Raw genomic sequence first — 17,688 nt, forward strand, 5'->3', positions numbered from 1 at the left:
TAAAAAGCCCTGCTTTTTGCTGCTAGAACCGTTCTCGAACGTATCTAGAACTATCGAGCTTTTAGCAAAAAGCTCGAGTTCTAGTTCGATCTCGAACAGCCCAAAAATCACTCGAGCCTAGAACTGGAGAACCACGAACCACGAACCGCGCTCAACTCTACCCTCCATACAGAATAATGGGCCCACATAGTCCTCCATACAGAATAATGGGCCCCACATAGCCCTCCATACAGAATAATGGGCCCCACATAGCCCTCCATACAGAATTATGGGCCCCACATAGCCCTCCATATATAATAATGTGCCTCACATAGTCCTCCATACAGAATTATGGGCCCCACATAGCCCTCCACGCAGAATAATGGGCTCCCACATAGCCCTCCATACAGAATAATGGACCCACATAGTCCTCCATACAGAATAATGGGCCCCACATAGCCCTCCAAACAGAATAATGGGCCCCACATAGCCCCCCATACAGAATTATGGGCCCCACATAGCCCTCCATATATAATAATGTGCCTCACATAGTCCTCCATACAGAATAATGGGCTCCACACAGTCCTCTATACAGAATAATGGGCCCCACATAGCCCTCCATACAGAATAATGGGCTCCACACAGTCCTCCATACAGAATAATGGGCCTCACATAGTCCTCCATACAGAATAATGGCTCCACATAGTCCTCCATACAGAATAATGGGCCCCACATAGCCCTCCATACAGAATAATGGGCCCCACATAGCCCTCCATACAGAATAATGGCTCCACATAGCCCTCCATACAGAATAATGGGCCCCACATAGTCCTCCATATAGAATAATGGGCTCCACATAGCCCTCCATACAGAATAATGGACTCCACTAGTGATGAGCGAGCATGCTTGTAACTACTCGGTACTCGCACGAGTATCGCTGTACTCGGGCTGCTCGGCGGGGACCGAGTAATCTCGCGATACTCGTGCTGTACTCGTGGTCTTCATTTCTGCATGTTGGCGCTCTTTTGAGAGCCAGCCCTCATGCAGGGATTGGCTGGCAGACCACTGCAATGCCACAGCCCTGTTAGTTGTGGAATTGCAGTGATTGGCCGGCCTGCACAGCGTGACCGAGCCTTTATACCGGCCGGCGCGCTGTGCTCTGCTCACAGCTATCCAGACAGTCAGTGCAGGGAGAGTGTCGCTGATTCAGGGAAAGCTTTGCGGCCCTTTATAGCTTTTTCAGTTGCAGGGCTGCAAACAGTGTGACCAAAAGTCCTTCTCAGGACTATTCTAGTTGTATACAGGCAGGCAGGGTATAGCCAGGTCGGAGTACAGTAGCAGAGTCCTTCTCAGGACTATTGTTGCTATATACAGGCAGGGTATAGCCAGGTCTGAATACAGGCTAGTGACCAGAAGAGTCCTTGTCAGGACTATTGTACCAGTATACAGGCAGGCAGGCAGGCAGGGTATATATAGCCATTCCTAGTGGTGACCGTATACCAGCCTTCATCATATCTGGGGCTGGTGTACACAGTGTAAAACAGTCCAGATAGTGTCTGACTTGTCTGTAATTGTCGCTCCCCAAAAAAACCTGTTAGGTTCTTATTGCGTCCGTGCTTGGTTTTTAAAACCGCACGTGTGTGCCTGTTGGTGGCAGCGTACAGGTGCACTTGTGTGCAATTTCCACAAACTTTGATATAACGCACAAGTAGTGAATATACACGTCAGCAGTGCACAGCATTGCAAAATGCGCAAGGGCATTGGCAAGGAACAAGGAAGTGGACGTGATGGTGGTGCAGGCAGAGGCCGAGGTCGTGGGCAAGCTCTAATTTCGCCACAACAAAGGGCCACATCTAGTCGCTCGCACGACCTGTCCCAAATTCTTGGGGACCGCAGCAGTACACCGCTCTTGAACCAAGACCAGTGTCAACAGGTTGTTAGTTGGATAGCAGATAATGCTTCCAGTCAGATTGGCACCACCACAAACACTCTGTCTTCCACACGGTCAAGTGTCAGTAGCCGTGATACTGCACCGCACATTTCTGAACCTGATCCTCCTTCCTACCACCAGGCTGAGTACACGTCCTCCTCGGACATTAATGATCCCACACTTGGACACTCGGAAGAGCTGTTCACGTTTCCATTCACACATTCTGGCCTCTCGCCAGCTCATATTGAAGTGGGTCATGAGGAGATCGTCTGTACAGATGGCCAAATATTTGAGCAGCCACGTTCTCACGAAGTTGGCAACGTGTCTCAACAAGTGGTGGACGATGATGAGACACAATTGTCAGGAAGTCAGGAGGAGGAGCAGGGTGCGGAAGAGGAAGACGACGTGGTGGATGATCCAGTAACTGACCCAACCTGGCAGGAGGATATGCAGAGCGAGGACAGCAGTGCACAGGGGGAGTGAGGCGTAGCATCACAACAGGCAGTAAGAAGCAGGGTGGTGGCCCCAGGCAGAAGTCAGGCAACCGTTCCCCGGAACAACACGACGACACAAGGTGCCTGTACAAATGTTAGGTCTTCCCGAGTCTGGCAGTTTTTTAAGTTGGATCCAGATGATTCAAAAAAGGCCATTTGCAACACCTGCCGTGCCAGCATCAGCAGGGGTACCAAAACTAGCAGGCTGACCACCACCAGCATGATCAGGCACATGTCAGCCAAGCACCCGACTTTGTGGGAAGAAAAACAGAGTCGAGGAGCAGTGCTTGCTGATGTCACTGCTACGTCTTCGCTGGTTGTGCATGCGAGCCAATCCCCTGTCCATGCTGCCTGCGAACAAGCCTCCTCCACTCCTGCACCTGCAGTTGCCTACGCAGAAAGAACACCATCATCAAGCACGTCCTTGTCCCAGCGCAGCGTTCAGTTATCCATTCAGCAAACCTTTGAACGCAGGCGCAAATACACTGCCAACACCCCACATGCCACAGTTCTAAATGCTAACATTTCGCGACTGCTTGCGCTGGAAATGTTGCCTTTTAGGCTGGTGGAGACAGAAGCATTCCGTGACCTGATGGCGGCAGCTGTCCCACGTTGCTCGGTCCCCAGCCGCCACTATTTCTCCCGGTGTGCCGTCCCCGCGTTGCATAACCACGTGTCACAAAACATCACACGTGCCCTGAACAACGCTGTTTCACCCAAGGTCCACCTAACCACAGACACGTGGACAAGTGCTTGTGGGCAAGGCCGCTACATCTCGTTGACGGCACACTGGGTTAATATTGTGGAAGCTGGGACCCAGTCTGAGCGAGGGACGGAACACGTCCTTCCCACACCAAGGTTTGCAGGCCCTACCTCAGTCAGGGTTTCACCCACACTCTACAGCTCCGGAATGTCATGCTCTTCAGCCTCCTCCTCCTCCTGCGCATCCTCATCCACTGTACCCTCCACACCAGTCACAAGCTGGAAGCACTGCAGCACTGCCTCGGTGAAGCGGCAACAGGCTGTGCTGAAGCTAATCTGCATAGGTGACAAACCCCACAATGCAGAAGAGCTGTGGACAGCTCTGAAACAGTAGGCAGATCACTGGCTCACACCTCTGAACCTAAAGCCAGGAAAGGTCGTGTGTGACAATGGCCGGAACCTGGTGGCGGCTTTGAGGTGAGGCCAGCTGACACATGTTCCATGCGTGGCCCATGTTCTCAACCTCGTGGTTCAGCGGTTTCTAAAGTCATACCCAGAGCTGTCTGATCTGCTGGTAAAAGTTTGCCGCCTGTCTGCACATTTTCGAAAGTCACCTACTGCTTCAGCCGGCCTTGCCGGCTTTCAGCGCAGTTTGCATCTTCCGGCTCACAGACTGGTGTGTGATGTCCCCACGCGTTGGAATTCAACTCTGCACATGTTGGTCAGGATATGTGAGCAGAAGAGGGCAGTTGTTGAGTACCTGCATCACCTAAGCCGTCGGGAAATGGGTCAAACTCCACACATAACACCTGAGGAGTGGAGATGGATGTCAGACCTATGTACCATCCTCCAAAACTTTGAGGACTCCACCAAGATGGTGAGTGGTGATGACGCCATTATTAGCGTCACCATACCGCTACTCTGCCTTCTAAAACGGTCTCTGCTGAAAAACAAACATGATGCATTGCAGGCGGAGCGCAATGAGTTGCAGCAAGAAACAGTAGTGGGTGTGGGTGATGATAACACACAGCCCAGCCTCGTCTCATCACAACGTGCAGTGGAGGACTATGACGAGGAGGTGGATGAAGACATGGAGCAACTCTCCGGCCAAATTGAGGATATGACATGCACACCAGTCATATCCTCGGTTCAGCGTGGCTGGCCAGAGGACAGGGTAGATGAGGAGGAGGAGGAGGAGGAGGAGGAGGACAGCATGTTCAGTCATCTTGTTGGTCAGGCTACTGAAGTCCTGGCTGTTAAGAGTCTGGCGCACATGGCTGACTTTATGGTAAGCTGCCTGTCTCGTGACCCTCGCGTTAAGAACATCTTGGCCGACAATCATTACTGGTTGGTAACACTGTTAGACCCACGCTACAAGGATAACTTTTTGTCTCTTATTCCCGTGGAGGAGAGGTCAACCAAAATGCAGCAGTTCCGGAAGGCCATAGTCACGGAAGTAGGCAAAGCATTCCCCTCACAAAACGCTAGCGGCATAGGTCATGAATCAGTGGACAACCGAGGCGTACAGCCGAGAGAGGCACAAGTCCAATCCGCCAGAGGTAGGGGAACAGTCTTTAAGATGTGGGACAGTTTTCTCAGCCCCTCACGTACCACAGCCCCTGAGGTGCGGGGTAGTGCCACAAGAAATCCTAAGTTTGCCCAGATGCTGAAGGAGTACCTTGCAGATCGAACAACTGTACTCCGACATTCCTCTGTGCCTTACAATTATTGGGTATCCAAGCTGGACACGTGGCATGAATTGGCTCTCTACGCCTTGGAAGTCCTGGCCTGCCCTGCTGCTAGCGTTTTGTCAGAGCGTGTTTTTAGTGCCGCAGGTGGAATCATTACAGATAAACGCACCCGCCTGTCAACTGAAAATGCTGACAGGTTGACTCTGATCAAGATGAACAAGGGTTGGATTGGGCCAGACTTCACCACACCACCAGCAAATGAGAGCGGAATTTAAAGTTTGCCATGTACCTCCACTCACCCATGGGTACACACTTCTGGACTTTGGATAATCGCTGGACTGCTCCTCCTTCTCCTCATGCGCCACCATGATGATGACCGTTACAAATTGCAATACTTAGGCCTTTGTTTCAGGTATACCCCCAGTGGTAAATTTTTTCACCCATTCTTTGCAGAATGGACATTACAACGACAGGAGACCCGCTCCTTTGCAATGGGAACAATGTTTTGAGGCCCTCATGCACGTCTCTACCCAGGGACAACGTGGAGCCTCCCAATTTTTGGCTGCCCTGCCTAAGGGCTATACTACAATAGACCCACTTCCTTCCAATGGGCACTTCAGGTTTACAGGCCATCATGCACGTCTCTATCCAGGGACAATGTGGAGCCTCCCAATTTTTGGCTGCCCTGCCTAAGGGCTATACTATAATACACCCACTTCCTGACAATGGACACTTAATGTTTTGAGGCCCTCATGCACGTCTCTACCCAGGGACAACGTGGAGCCTCCCAATTTTTGGCTGCCCTGCCTAAGGGCTATACTACAATAGACCCACTTCCTTCCAATGGGCACTTCAGGTTTACAGGCCATCATGCACGTCTCTATCCAGGGACAACGTGGAGCCTCCCAATTTTTGGCTGCCCTGCCTAAGGGCTATACTATAATACACCCACTTCCTGACAATGGACACTTAATGTTTTGAGGCCCTCATGCACGTCTCTACCCAGGGACAACGTGGAGCCTCCCAATTTTTGGCTGCCCTGCCTAAGGGCTATACTACAATAGACCCACTTCCTTACAATGGGCACTTCAGGTTTACAGGCCATCATGCACGTCTGTATGCAGGGGCATTGGTGAACCTCACAATTTTGGACTGCCCTGGCAAAGGAAAATACTACAAAGACTCACTTCCTCAAAATGGGCACATTAGACTCAAGAGGCCTTCATGTACGTCTCTTCTCAGGGACATCGGAGTGCCACACAATGTTTTCACGTAAAATCTTTCATGTATTAATCTCAAAAAGTAACATACACCAGCTCTATCTCACTATTGGGTATGTGCCCTTAACATTTCCGCCATGAAAAATCATTTTGGGGTCATTTTGGAAGGTTTTCTGGTGAGTCCGTAAAAATGGCGTAAAACGCGGACAAAATTGTTCACAGCTGTGACTTTTCAGTGATAAATGCTTCAAGGGGTCTTCCCCATGCTGTTGCCATGTCATTTGAGCACTCTTCTGAGACTTTTGTGACATTTTTAGGGTTTCTCCATGCTGCCGGGGGGTCATTTCACAAACATACTCGGGTCTCCCATAGGATAACATTGGGCTCGTTGCTCGGGCCGAGTACACGAGTATCTTGGGAGGCTCGGCCCGAGCTTCGAGCACCCAAGCTTTTTAGTACTCGCTCATCACTAGACTCCACATAGCCCTCCATACAGAATAATGGCTCCACATAGCCCTCCATACAGAATAATGGGCCCCACATAGCCCTACATACAGAATAATGGGCTCCACATAGCCCTCCATACAGAATAATGGGCTCCACATAACCCTCCATACAGAATAATGTCTCCACATAGCCCTCCATACAGAATAATGGGCCCCACATAGCCCTCCATATGTGGCGCCCTGGACAAGCCAGGATGTCACAGGTACTACAACAACACACCCCACACCCCGGTTAGGCACATCAGTCACACACGCAAATCCTTGTTGCCTCCCTCCAGGGGCTGATGTCCACACCAGGTGGGGTGGAGCCAGGCGGTTTGCCCCACCCACCGAGGAGTTCCCAGTCCTGAAGGCGGGAAAGGACAGTAGTTGAAGGAGAGAAAAGTTAGAGAGTTGAGGGAAGTGGTAGTGGAGCAGACTGACCGTGTCCGGGTACGTGGCCCGGGCACCTAAGAGCAAGGTTGGCAGATGGTGGTGACCGTATGCAGGCGAGGCCGATTGACGCACAACCGTAAGGACCGGGGACGGGCGGTGGCCCGCCGGTACCGGACCGGGGAGCGAAGAGAAGCCAGCACCATTTGGCAGGGCCTACGGACCCCGACCAGGCTTGGAGTCGTCGTTAAACCGGTCAAATCCGTCAGCGACGGGAACTTCCGGGGTTTCCCAGCAGCAAAGACCCGACTGAAGGCAACCGCTCAACCGTGAAGGGAAATACAGCTTCCGCCACAGCTATAGTTCCCAGGGCCAGAGCCTGCGGGCAAAAAGGGGCTCCTCTGGCAAATACACCGCTGGGGAGCGTGTTACCGGTGGGAAGCCATCGGAGCCGAAGACACATTACAGGTGCAGGGAGAGACAGTCACCGCCAACCTACCGGGAGTGACCATCGCAGCCGGCTGTGGGACCCGTCCATCCAGCCGTTTGTTTTATCAGAGACTTTGTCTGCGTCATTGGCTGAGTGAGTACTACCGTGCCGGCGGGCACTGCGCTGCCCTCCCGCGACCCTGCACCTCACCAAACCCCGCCATCCATCTTACAGTCACCATCACCGGGCCCCGGGACCACCAAATCCCCCTACCCACGGAGGGGAGAGAAAAACATCTGAGCTGCTCCCTGTCATCACTCCCGGGATCCCCATCCAGAGCAGCAGTGGTGTGCCAACCTCACCACAACCGTGGGTGGCATCACGAACAAAATCCCCAAACCAAACCATACCCTTTTCACTCACGAGCGAGGAGCGCTGCTTGAGTCCCCGGATCCGGCCCACCGCTCGAGCCACCGAGCAGCAGCAGCAGCGTCGGACCCGAGTGTTAGCGAGTGCAGCGCCCCGCCGCCTGCAACAACTTGGCGTCACGAACAGGATCGGACCCCTCTACTTACCAGTAGAAGTGCGCCCTGTGTCCCGCCGGAGGTGTCCGGCCGAAAATTTTCGGAACCCGCCATCTTGGGCGTGAAAAGTTCCCCGCTCGAGCGTCTTCCCGAGCAGTGGAGGCGCGAAAGCCGAAGCTCCGCCCCTGAAGAGGAGGTGCTGGAAAGAAACCAAGGGGGGCAAGGATGGCGTCTGGCCGCATGTAAGCCGCGGCTATAAAATCAGGGACGCCAGGACTCTGCGGCCATCTTTGGTTCCTGCGAGAGGCCGCTGCAACGATGCGTCGTCCGACCAGCAACACCGTAGCCCCACGCCCGCGCCTGGTACCGCGACGTGGGTGGAAGCCTGGACCTCCCAGCTAAGCAGCGGTCTGCAGGTCCGTGTGCAGCTCCTCCTGGAGGAGTGGGAGGCCGACATGGCGGACGTGGTGGCGGCTATGCGGAGACGCGAAGTGGAGGAAGAGATGGAGAGGCGGGTAAGCGACCCACGCCCCTGTAGTGTGAAGAGATCAGCCGTAGCGGCTGAGGGGCCCGGTCTGCGCCCGCTCACCCTGCTGCCTCCCCTGCTACCCGTATTAGTTGCTACCACCCCGCCACTAGGCCCACTACCTGCCCAACTGGTAGCGGTACCCTGCCCGTCCGCCCAAGCGGACCGACCTGCAGTCGAAACCTATAACCGTCTTGAACCGCTCCCCTGGAAGCTGCCGAAGACCGAGCCCGTTGGCGGAGATGTACCAGAGGCACATGCAGTGACTGTGCCTAGTCCCATACCGACTCCGGCAGCCCGTCTCGTGCAGGATGAGGCGGAGGTCAAGCGGGAGAGGAACCCTGTACCCATCCCCCACGCCTCGGCTGAGGCTGCGTCGGGTCGTTGCTGTGAGGCAGCACCCCAGGCCATGACACCGCAGGATCTTCCACAGAGGGCGCCAGTGGTAGGCAGTGTGGTGGAAGTCTCGCGGGGCCCGACCCGTGCGCAGGGGCAAGTAGTGGCCCCTTACTGGGACAGGGAACCGACCCCGCTGGGCCGAGAAATTGCGGAGAGGGAGAGGCTGAGAGCTGAGATGATAGCCCACACCATCAGAGAAAAAGAGAGCCTCCGCAGAGCCACCTTCCGGGTACGGGGCCCGATCCATGAGGGGCAAGTGAGGAGATTTGATGTCCGTCGGGAATACGGGTTTATCTTTGAGCCGGGCCTGGAGGCCGAAGTTTTTGTGGCCCGCCGGGACGTCAATGCCCACTTACCGGAGGACCACCCGGACCGTAACCTGCTCCCAGGGGACCTGGTACAATACACGCGGCACTGTGGAGAGAGGGGCTGGTTTGCCCTGGACGCCAAATTGAGGGGAAGTCAGGAGGCCCAAGCACCGGCCCAGCCCCCTCCTCCGGTCGCTGTGGTGGACCAGCAGTGATGTCAGCGGTCACTCCGCCGCAAGTTGTCCCCGTTGGGACCACCAGTGCCGTTAAGTAACCGAATGAAAAGATTAAATCAACCGAAGATGTTATCCGATTTGCAACTGTGATTGAACCGACCGTTGCCGGAAACTAGTCCCCGTTGGGACTTTCTGCACCGTTTGCGTAAGGAACTACTTACGGACACGCCCGAGAACTTGCAGGGCAACCACAAACTTGTGGCATGTAAATAATTGTTGGCATACATCCGTTACCGCCTCCGGAGAGGCAGATTGGAGGAAGGGCCCACAGTGGAGTAGGCTGGGGCCCGGTCACCACCTAGACCGATGGCCATCCTCCGGGGGTCAGACCCGACTGAAGGCAACCGCTCAACCGTGAAGGGAAATTCAGCAATCGCCACAGCTATAGTTCCCAGGGCCGGAGCCTGCGGGCAAAAAGGGGCTCCTCTGGCAAATACACCGCTGGGGAGCGTGTTACCGGTGGGAAGCCATCGGAGCCGAAGACACATTACAGGTGCAGGGAGAGACAGTCACCGCCAACCTAATGGGAGTGACCATCGCAGCCGGCTGCGGGACGCGTCCATCCAGCTGTTTGTTTTATCAGAGACTCCGTCTGCGTCATTGGCTGAATGAGTACTACCATGCCGCCGGGCACTGCGCTGCCCTCCCACGACCCTGCACCTCACCAAACCCCGCCATCCATCTTACAGTCACCATCACCGGGACCACCAAATCCCCCTACCCACAGAGGGGAGAGAAAAACATCTCAGTTGCTCCCTGTCATCGCTCCCGGGATCCCCGTCCAGAGCAGCGGTGGTGTTCCAACCTCACCACAACCGTGGGTGGCGTCACGGACAAAATCCCCAAACCAAACCATCCCCTTTTCACTCACGGGCGAGGCGCGCCGCTCGAGTCCCCGGATCCGGCCCACTGCTCGAGCCACCGAGCAGCAGCAGCGCCGGTCCCGAGCGTTAGCGAGCGCAGCGCCCCGCCGCCTGCTACGCATGCAGAATAATGGGCTCCACATAGCCCTCCATACAGAATAATGGGCCCCACATAGTCCTTTATCCTATATTACATTGTATTAACCCAACATTATGCTACCTTTACCAACATCTTTCTCTGCTCTGCTACATCTAACTGTCTCACTCAGATGTAGAAGAGATGAGATGGTCAGATGTAGCAGAGCTGAGATGGTGAGATGTAGCAGAGCACAGACAGTGAGATGTAGCAGAGCATAAACAGTCAGTTTTAGCTCTTCTACATCTGACAGTCTCAGCTCTGCTACATCTGAGTGAAACCATACATCAGTTTCTGCTCTGCAGATTTCAAGTCACCCCCCTTTTGCCACCCCTTGTGACCCCTTTTGGTCCAAGCTCTATATGTGAAATAAAACACATGGCTATGGGTGGGGCATGGTTCTTAGACAGAAAATGCATACAAATTAAAAAATGTACGTCTGGAACACCATGGTGTGAACAAGGTGCAAGACTCAAAAACATATAACTATTCAATAGGATAAAGAGTTGCACACCAGTCACAATGTATAGGGGAATAATGAAAAGCAGAACTGCTATGGGAATACTAGACTGAAAAATACAAATGAATATTATGAATATACAGTTCGGTCCTTTGCTTCCCATACAGAGCACGTTTTTTAACTGCAGGTGAGGTTACATATAGGCTAGGGACCCCAAAAATAGAGATTACCTTGGCGTGGTTTGGGGCTCTTTTGCATTGATCAATATAATTTCTAAACATCTCTTATATTCCTATTATTCATAGCAGTTCTGCATATTCCATTTTCATGTTTTTCACTTTTTCTGATAGTTCATTGTATTTTTCAGTCTAGTATTCCCATAGCAGTTCTGCTTTTCATTATTCCCCTATACAAAGTGTGCAACTCTTTATCCTATTGTATAGTTATGTTTTTGAGTCTTGCACCTTGTTCACACCATTGGTGTTCCAGACGTACATTCTTTAACTAAATGACTCATCTCTGATTGTCTCTGCTTTGTTACTTGTGACTATCTCAGCTCTGCTATAACTGAGTGAGACAGTCAGATGTAGCAGAGGAGAGACAGATGAACGGTCTCTGACCGTCTCTGCTCTGCTATATTTGATATCTCTGCTCTTCTACATCAACTTGATTCACCATAACAACCAACATATATTATTACAAAATCTCACAGGGTTTACTCATTTATGCCATGTTGTTGCACGGCTGAAGAACAGCAACCTATCACTGTGCCCTGTGAAAATGTACAGTATATGCCACGTATGGATGAGTAAGGCATCCTGTTCATACAGTGACGATATTTGTCATTGATCGACAATAAGAGGTTCCGGCACATGTGGGGGATTTTCTTTCCCTTTTCCTTTACATTCTCCTTAAAAACTAAACTAAAAATCTTTAACCCCTCATTCAAACCTTGAGTTAAACACTGGGCTCAATTATTGAATGAGGGGTTAGAAATATTCAGGTAAAACATTTTCTTTCCATTTGAATTTTCGAATTTAGATATTTGGTTCCATGATAGATAGATAGATAGATAGATAGATAGATAGATAGATAGAGAGATAGATAAATAGATAGATAGATATATAGATAGATAGATATATGTCATTACCTTCCTTCTCCTCCAGGTTCTCTTCTCTTTGGTCAGTGAGAGCAGCGGATCCTTTGTCTATAACCAGAATTGCTCCTGTATATATATATATATATATATATATATATTCACTCCTCCACCCAAAATCCATCAGTCACTTCACAGTAATTGCAAATAATTATTAAAGAACAGAATAATATTCATTTCATATACTATTCATTTCATATTACTTAATTGCTGCTTAAACATTCAGATGTGATGGCTTATTCATATTTAATATATCATTTTTAATGCTTTTTCTTGACTTTTATACAAATATCTGCACTTTGAGTCCATTATGAGAAAATTGCAATAAAATGTTTTTGTTCTTGTAGATAATGATAAAATCAGGTGAGTATTCATACATTTACTTTTTTTTATATAAAGCAGATATGTGTAAGAGAGTACAGTTATTTCCCTTATAGGGTGGGTATTGTGCCCAGAGGCTGCTGCAGCAGGGGACAAGTATTCATTCGCAACAGCAGGGATTGAAGGGTTTGGCAGCTTTAGAAAAGTGAGCCCCAAGCTCAGTAAAATACCTAAAATAAAAAACTGAGCAGCTACTCACCCACTTTGGCTCCAACAGAAACTCAATTTCTTTTGAGGGAGCAGAACACTGCCTCAAAATGAGAGCTTACTGCCCAACAGCTCAATATCAGAGGAGAAGAGATATTCCTGAAGTATCACATTTGCAGACTAGTCAGATCCGAATGAGGTGAACACAGTGTATTGGCTTACCCCACAGTGGGTTCCTGTAAAATATTATTGGAACTTATTGTTCTATTGAGGTCTGAAATATTCATGGAAACTGCTTCCCAAAGATGTACGACATTGGACACACTGGGACATCATATCGGCTCATCCACTTTCAGGCAACCTCAGTAGCTGACCCTGAATCTCTTTATTTGTGCTACAGATATTATGTAAATATATATATACTTACTTTCCAGTATTGAAATATTTGTACTTTTTTGCTAGAAGGGAAAGTCCTCAAGGCTGATGAATTTGAATTTCAAAAGACTGGCTCACCTCTAATTGTGAGTGATCATCACCTGACAAAATTCCAACAAGGTTTTCTCCAAGAGTTGTAGAGCAAATATAAATTATAAGTTAAGTAAATTACAATTTATATAAAACTTAATGTTTATCATGGTCCCCACATGTTCACTCCAGATGACGAGCAAATCATCTATGTAGCGACCATACCAGACAATACTGCACAACATTGGACTGCACATGCAATGCAAGTATTAAAATTGCCACTGAGCCAAGTAGTTATTGTTAACTGATGGGAAAACTGTTGCCAACATCATTATTCTGGATATAAGAAAGTAAAATTCAGACTAATAACAGAAAATATACTTGAAAAAACCTGACAGACAGCAATGGAAAGTCATGGAGACCAAGTTTGTAGTCATTTTATGTGTGCAAAAAGAAGAAAGAAGAAATTATTATTATTAAATATTATTATTACTATTTTTTATTATTATAGCGGCATTTATTCCATGACACTTTCCAAGTGAAAAAGGGTATACAAAAAAACAAGTACAATAATCATGGACAATACAAAGCACAGACTGGTAGAGGAGGAGAGAGCACTCTGCCTGCGAGGGATCACAGTCTACAGGAGGAGAGAGGACCCTGCCTGCGAGGGCTCATAGTCTACAGGAGGAGAGAGGACCCTGCCCGCAAGGGCTCACAGTCTACAGGAAGAGAAAGGACCCTGCCCTCAAGGGCTCACAGTCTTCAGGAGGAAAGAGGACCCTGCCCGCGAGGGCTCACAGTCTACAGGAGGAGAGAGAACCCTGCTCGCGAGGGCTTACAGTCTACAGGAGGAGAGAGAACCCTGCCCGTGAGGGCTCACAGTCTACAGGAGGAGAGAGAACCTTGCTCGCGAGGACTTACAATCTACAGGAGGAAAAAGGATCCTGCCCTCGAGGGCTCACAGTCTATAGGGGATAGGTGAGGATACAGTAGATGAGGATAGAGCTGGTTGCGCAGTGGTGTACTGGTCAGAATGATTATTGTAGGTTGTAGTCGTGTCGGAAGAGGTGGGTCTTCAGGTTCCTTATGAAACTTTCCATGGTAGCTGAGAGTCTGATATGCTGGGGTAGAGTGTATATAATGTGCTAATGTCAGTTGAGAATCAATATCTCATGTCAGCTTGAAAGTTTTAAGAGCCACAGAACATGCTTAGAGTCCTGGATTTAACCAGCAATTAATTTAATGAGTAATGGGAGTTCACTATTCACCCACTCACAAAGGTTTTCATTAAGTCACCCTATACCTGCAACAATAGGGCGAAATAGTGGAAAAATCCACTGTAGGATTTTTGGCTAAGGAATGAAGTACAGCAACAACAGGATTTTACACTATAACATATTCCTCTTTATTGAAAATGCCTAGAGTCACTCCATCACCCACAGGGTTTCTTCCATTTACTTGCTTCATTAATATTTATTTTGACACTAAGTACAAGTTCAGGCTGCTTCATTATCTAACATCTATCAAGAAATGCAGGAAATGAGAAAATAAGGAGATTTCTGAAAAATCTATTTCCTACTTTTTAAAATTATTCTTTCCATGTAATAAAAGCATGAAGGGATTTTCTTGACAAGCTGACCTTTTATCAGATGATTGAGACATTGCTCACCAGTCAATTTATCCATTAAAGGCATTGTCCAGGACTATTTAATTTATTTATTATGAAGAAATTACAGACAGGTAGTTATTAACTACTTTGTCTGTTCTGCCCAGTCCCTCTTCATTGTGATTATGGACCACTCCTGTTGATGATTCTGACTCTTCACGTCAACAGAGCTGCCCTTTCTTTTCCGGGCTACTTTGTTGATGGGGGGGGGCATGACTGAACATGTCACTTTGATTGACAGCCAGATTTCTGCAGTAAGGCAGCGGGGAACCGGCTGTCAATCTGCATAACATCAGCAGTGACGCCCTGTTGACTGAGCAGAGCAGAAGAGAAGCAGCTGCTCTGTCTATGTGATGTCACTAGAGTTTGCAGAATTGTGACCACTTTGACCCGGCAGAGATTAGCATCGGGTGAAACAGGCAGGTAGCTGGCAACTTTAAGTTTGTCTCTTTACCTTAGAACAAACAGAACAGACAAAATAAATCAAGATCTTCTGTTTTCCTGTTTCAACCAGATTTATAAGGAATGTCAACGTATGAAGAACTTTTTCTTTTGCTCTAAAAGTAAAATAATAATCAGAAACCAGAAATGCCCCAAATAAATCAGTTGGGTCCCTCTAATTTTATTGGAATTTTTTTTCTAAAAAGAACAGTCAAAGCTGAAACTGAGTAGTCCACTTAGCCATGGCGGCACACTTGTATGACTAAAGTCATCGGCTCCCGGGAGAAATAAAGTTCATTCTCTTCTGGAAGCTGTGCTTTCAGTGAATATTTTCTGATTAGAACAGGTTCTCTTTATAGTAGCTCTGCTAATTAAATTTGTATTACCTAAACCCTTCTAAATATGTGTGTAATGTAACCTAAAGGACCCGTCACACGCAACGACGTATCTAACGATATATCGCCGAGGTCACGGATTCCGTGACGCACATCCGGCATCGTTAGAGACGTCATTTTGTGTGACAACAACGAGCGAGTGTTAAGCCTGCTTTACACCTTACGATCCAGCATACGATATCGTATGCGATCGTAACCGCCCCCATCGTATGTGCGGCACGTTCAATTTGTTGAATGTGCTGCACATACGAGTAACCTCCCGTCACACATACTTACCCGTCCATACGACCTCGATGTGGGCGGCGAACGTCCATTTCCTGGAGTGGGAGGGACGTTCGGCGTCACAGCGACGTCACACGGCAGCCGGTCAATAGAAGCGGAGGGGCGGAGCTGAGCAGGATGTAAACATCCCTCCCACCTCCTTCCTTTCGCATTGCTGGCCGGGAGCCGCAGGACGCAGGTAAGATCTGTTCATCATTCCCGGGATGTCACACACTGCGATGTGTGCTACCCTGGGTAAGATGAACAATCTGACGTTCAATTCATGAGGAATGAACGACGTGCGTGCGATGAACGTTTTACCATTCAATCGCAATCGCACGTAGCTGTTACACACCGCAATGTACCTTACGATGCCAGATGTGCGTCACTTACGACGTGACCCCGCCGACACATTGTAAGATACATTGCAGTGTGTAAATCGGGCTTTAACGATGGAAAATACTCACCAAATCGTCCATCGTTGACACGTCGTTCGTTTTCAAAAAATCATTGACTGTTGAGGTCGCAGGTTGTTCGGCGTTCCCAAGGCAGCACACATCGCTATGTGTGACACTTCGGGAACGACGAACTACAGCTTACCTGCGGCCGCCGGCAATAAGGAAGGAAGGAAGGAGGTGGGCGGGATGTTACGGTCGCTCATCTCCGCCTCTCTGCTTCTATTGGGCGGCTGGTTAGTGACGCCGCTGTGACGCCGCACGAACCGCCCCCCTTAGAAAGGAGGCGGTTCGCCGGCAACAGTGACGTCGCTAGGCAGGTAAGTATGTGGAATGGCTCTGAACGATATTGTGCGCCACGGGCAGCGATTTGCCCATGACGTACAAACAACGGGGGCGGGTACGCTCGCTAGAGATATCGCTGCGTGTGACGGGGCCTTAAGTCCATTAAATCTCACCAATGTATGTTTTCACTAATAGTCAACATATTTTGGTCTACTCTTCTACTGGACGAAGTTATTTCAAATCAAGCAAGCCAATTCATACAGCTGCTAATATGTAGAGTGTAAGTGGCTTTCACAATATAAGCCTTTTAGTTTTTCTGAGTCTTATAAATTTACAATTGGGAAAGCTGCTTCTACTCCATAAAACAAATGCTGTGAACTGATGATGTTGAAGAGAAGTTGCATGGGCCAAAAATGGACCTGAGTGGACATCAATAATTTATTTCCCTTATGCACAGCCCTATACAATACAAAACTTTATAGAATGTAATAAGGAATGGCACTATGTAAAACAAGAGGAGCTGCAGTGTAATAAGGGATGGCACTATACATAGCTCACGTCTTCCTCCTGTACAACGACTGATAACAACTCTATATAGAGTAGTGGAGTGTGAAAAGGGGGTCTTGGGAGGATCGTGTTGGAGTATATCAAGAAAGCAGGAAATTACTTTGGAGATATATGGAGGAGAAAGATTATAGATGGCTTTGTAGGTCGGTGTTAGTAGTTTGAGCTGCATACACTGGGAAATTGGGAACAATTTAAGGGATTTCTAGAGGGGAGAACTGGAGGAGTAGTCGAGCAGCAGAGTTAGGACAGACTGGAGAGGTGCAAGAGTATTAGAAGGGAGGGGAAAGAGGAGGATGTTGCAGTAGTCGAGGCGGGAAATGATAAGGGCACGCACTATAAATTTTACTATAAAACATCATATAAGGTTCATGCTGATGCACTTAGGATTGAACGATTTTGCTCATCAAGTATAAAAAAAATAGTGATCATAAAGTTGTTTGTACAAAGATGGCTCTAGGGATTTTTTTTTATTAATTTTCATCTGTTTTGCCATTCTCTGAGGCCAACATTTTTTTTTGTAGACAAAGTTGTATGAAAAATTATTTTTCCTTGACAGGTTGTAGTTTGTGGGACTCACAAAATTTTGAAGCTCCCAACAATTATTATTTTTTTAAGTGTGAGAGTAGGGAAAACAAAAACACTAAATAACCTGAGTATTAAGACCTACGAAATTATAAGTCAACTAGAAGG

At 48.9% G+C, this 17,688-nt stretch overlaps 1 protein-coding gene across 1 annotated transcript in view; it reads right to left on the reverse strand.

Moving 5' to 3' along the window:
- Window positions 1-11,981, reverse strand: part of LOC142256288 (formyl peptide receptor 2-like) — a 37,383-nt gene extending 25,402 nt beyond the window's left edge. The window contains exon 1 of the mRNA XM_075327904.1: window positions 11,927-11,981. The gene's annotated coding sequence lies outside the window, so the exon portion shown is untranslated. The remainder of the gene's footprint in view (window positions 1-11,926) is intronic.
- Between the last annotated feature and the right edge of the window lie 5,707 nt (window positions 11,982-17,688).

The sequence above is a fragment of the Anomaloglossus baeobatrachus genome, chromosome 11 (genome assembly GCF_048569485.1).
Source record: "Anomaloglossus baeobatrachus isolate aAnoBae1 chromosome 11, aAnoBae1.hap1, whole genome shotgun sequence".
NCBI classification, from domain to species: Eukaryota; Metazoa; Chordata; class Amphibia; order Anura; family Aromobatidae; genus Anomaloglossus; species Anomaloglossus baeobatrachus.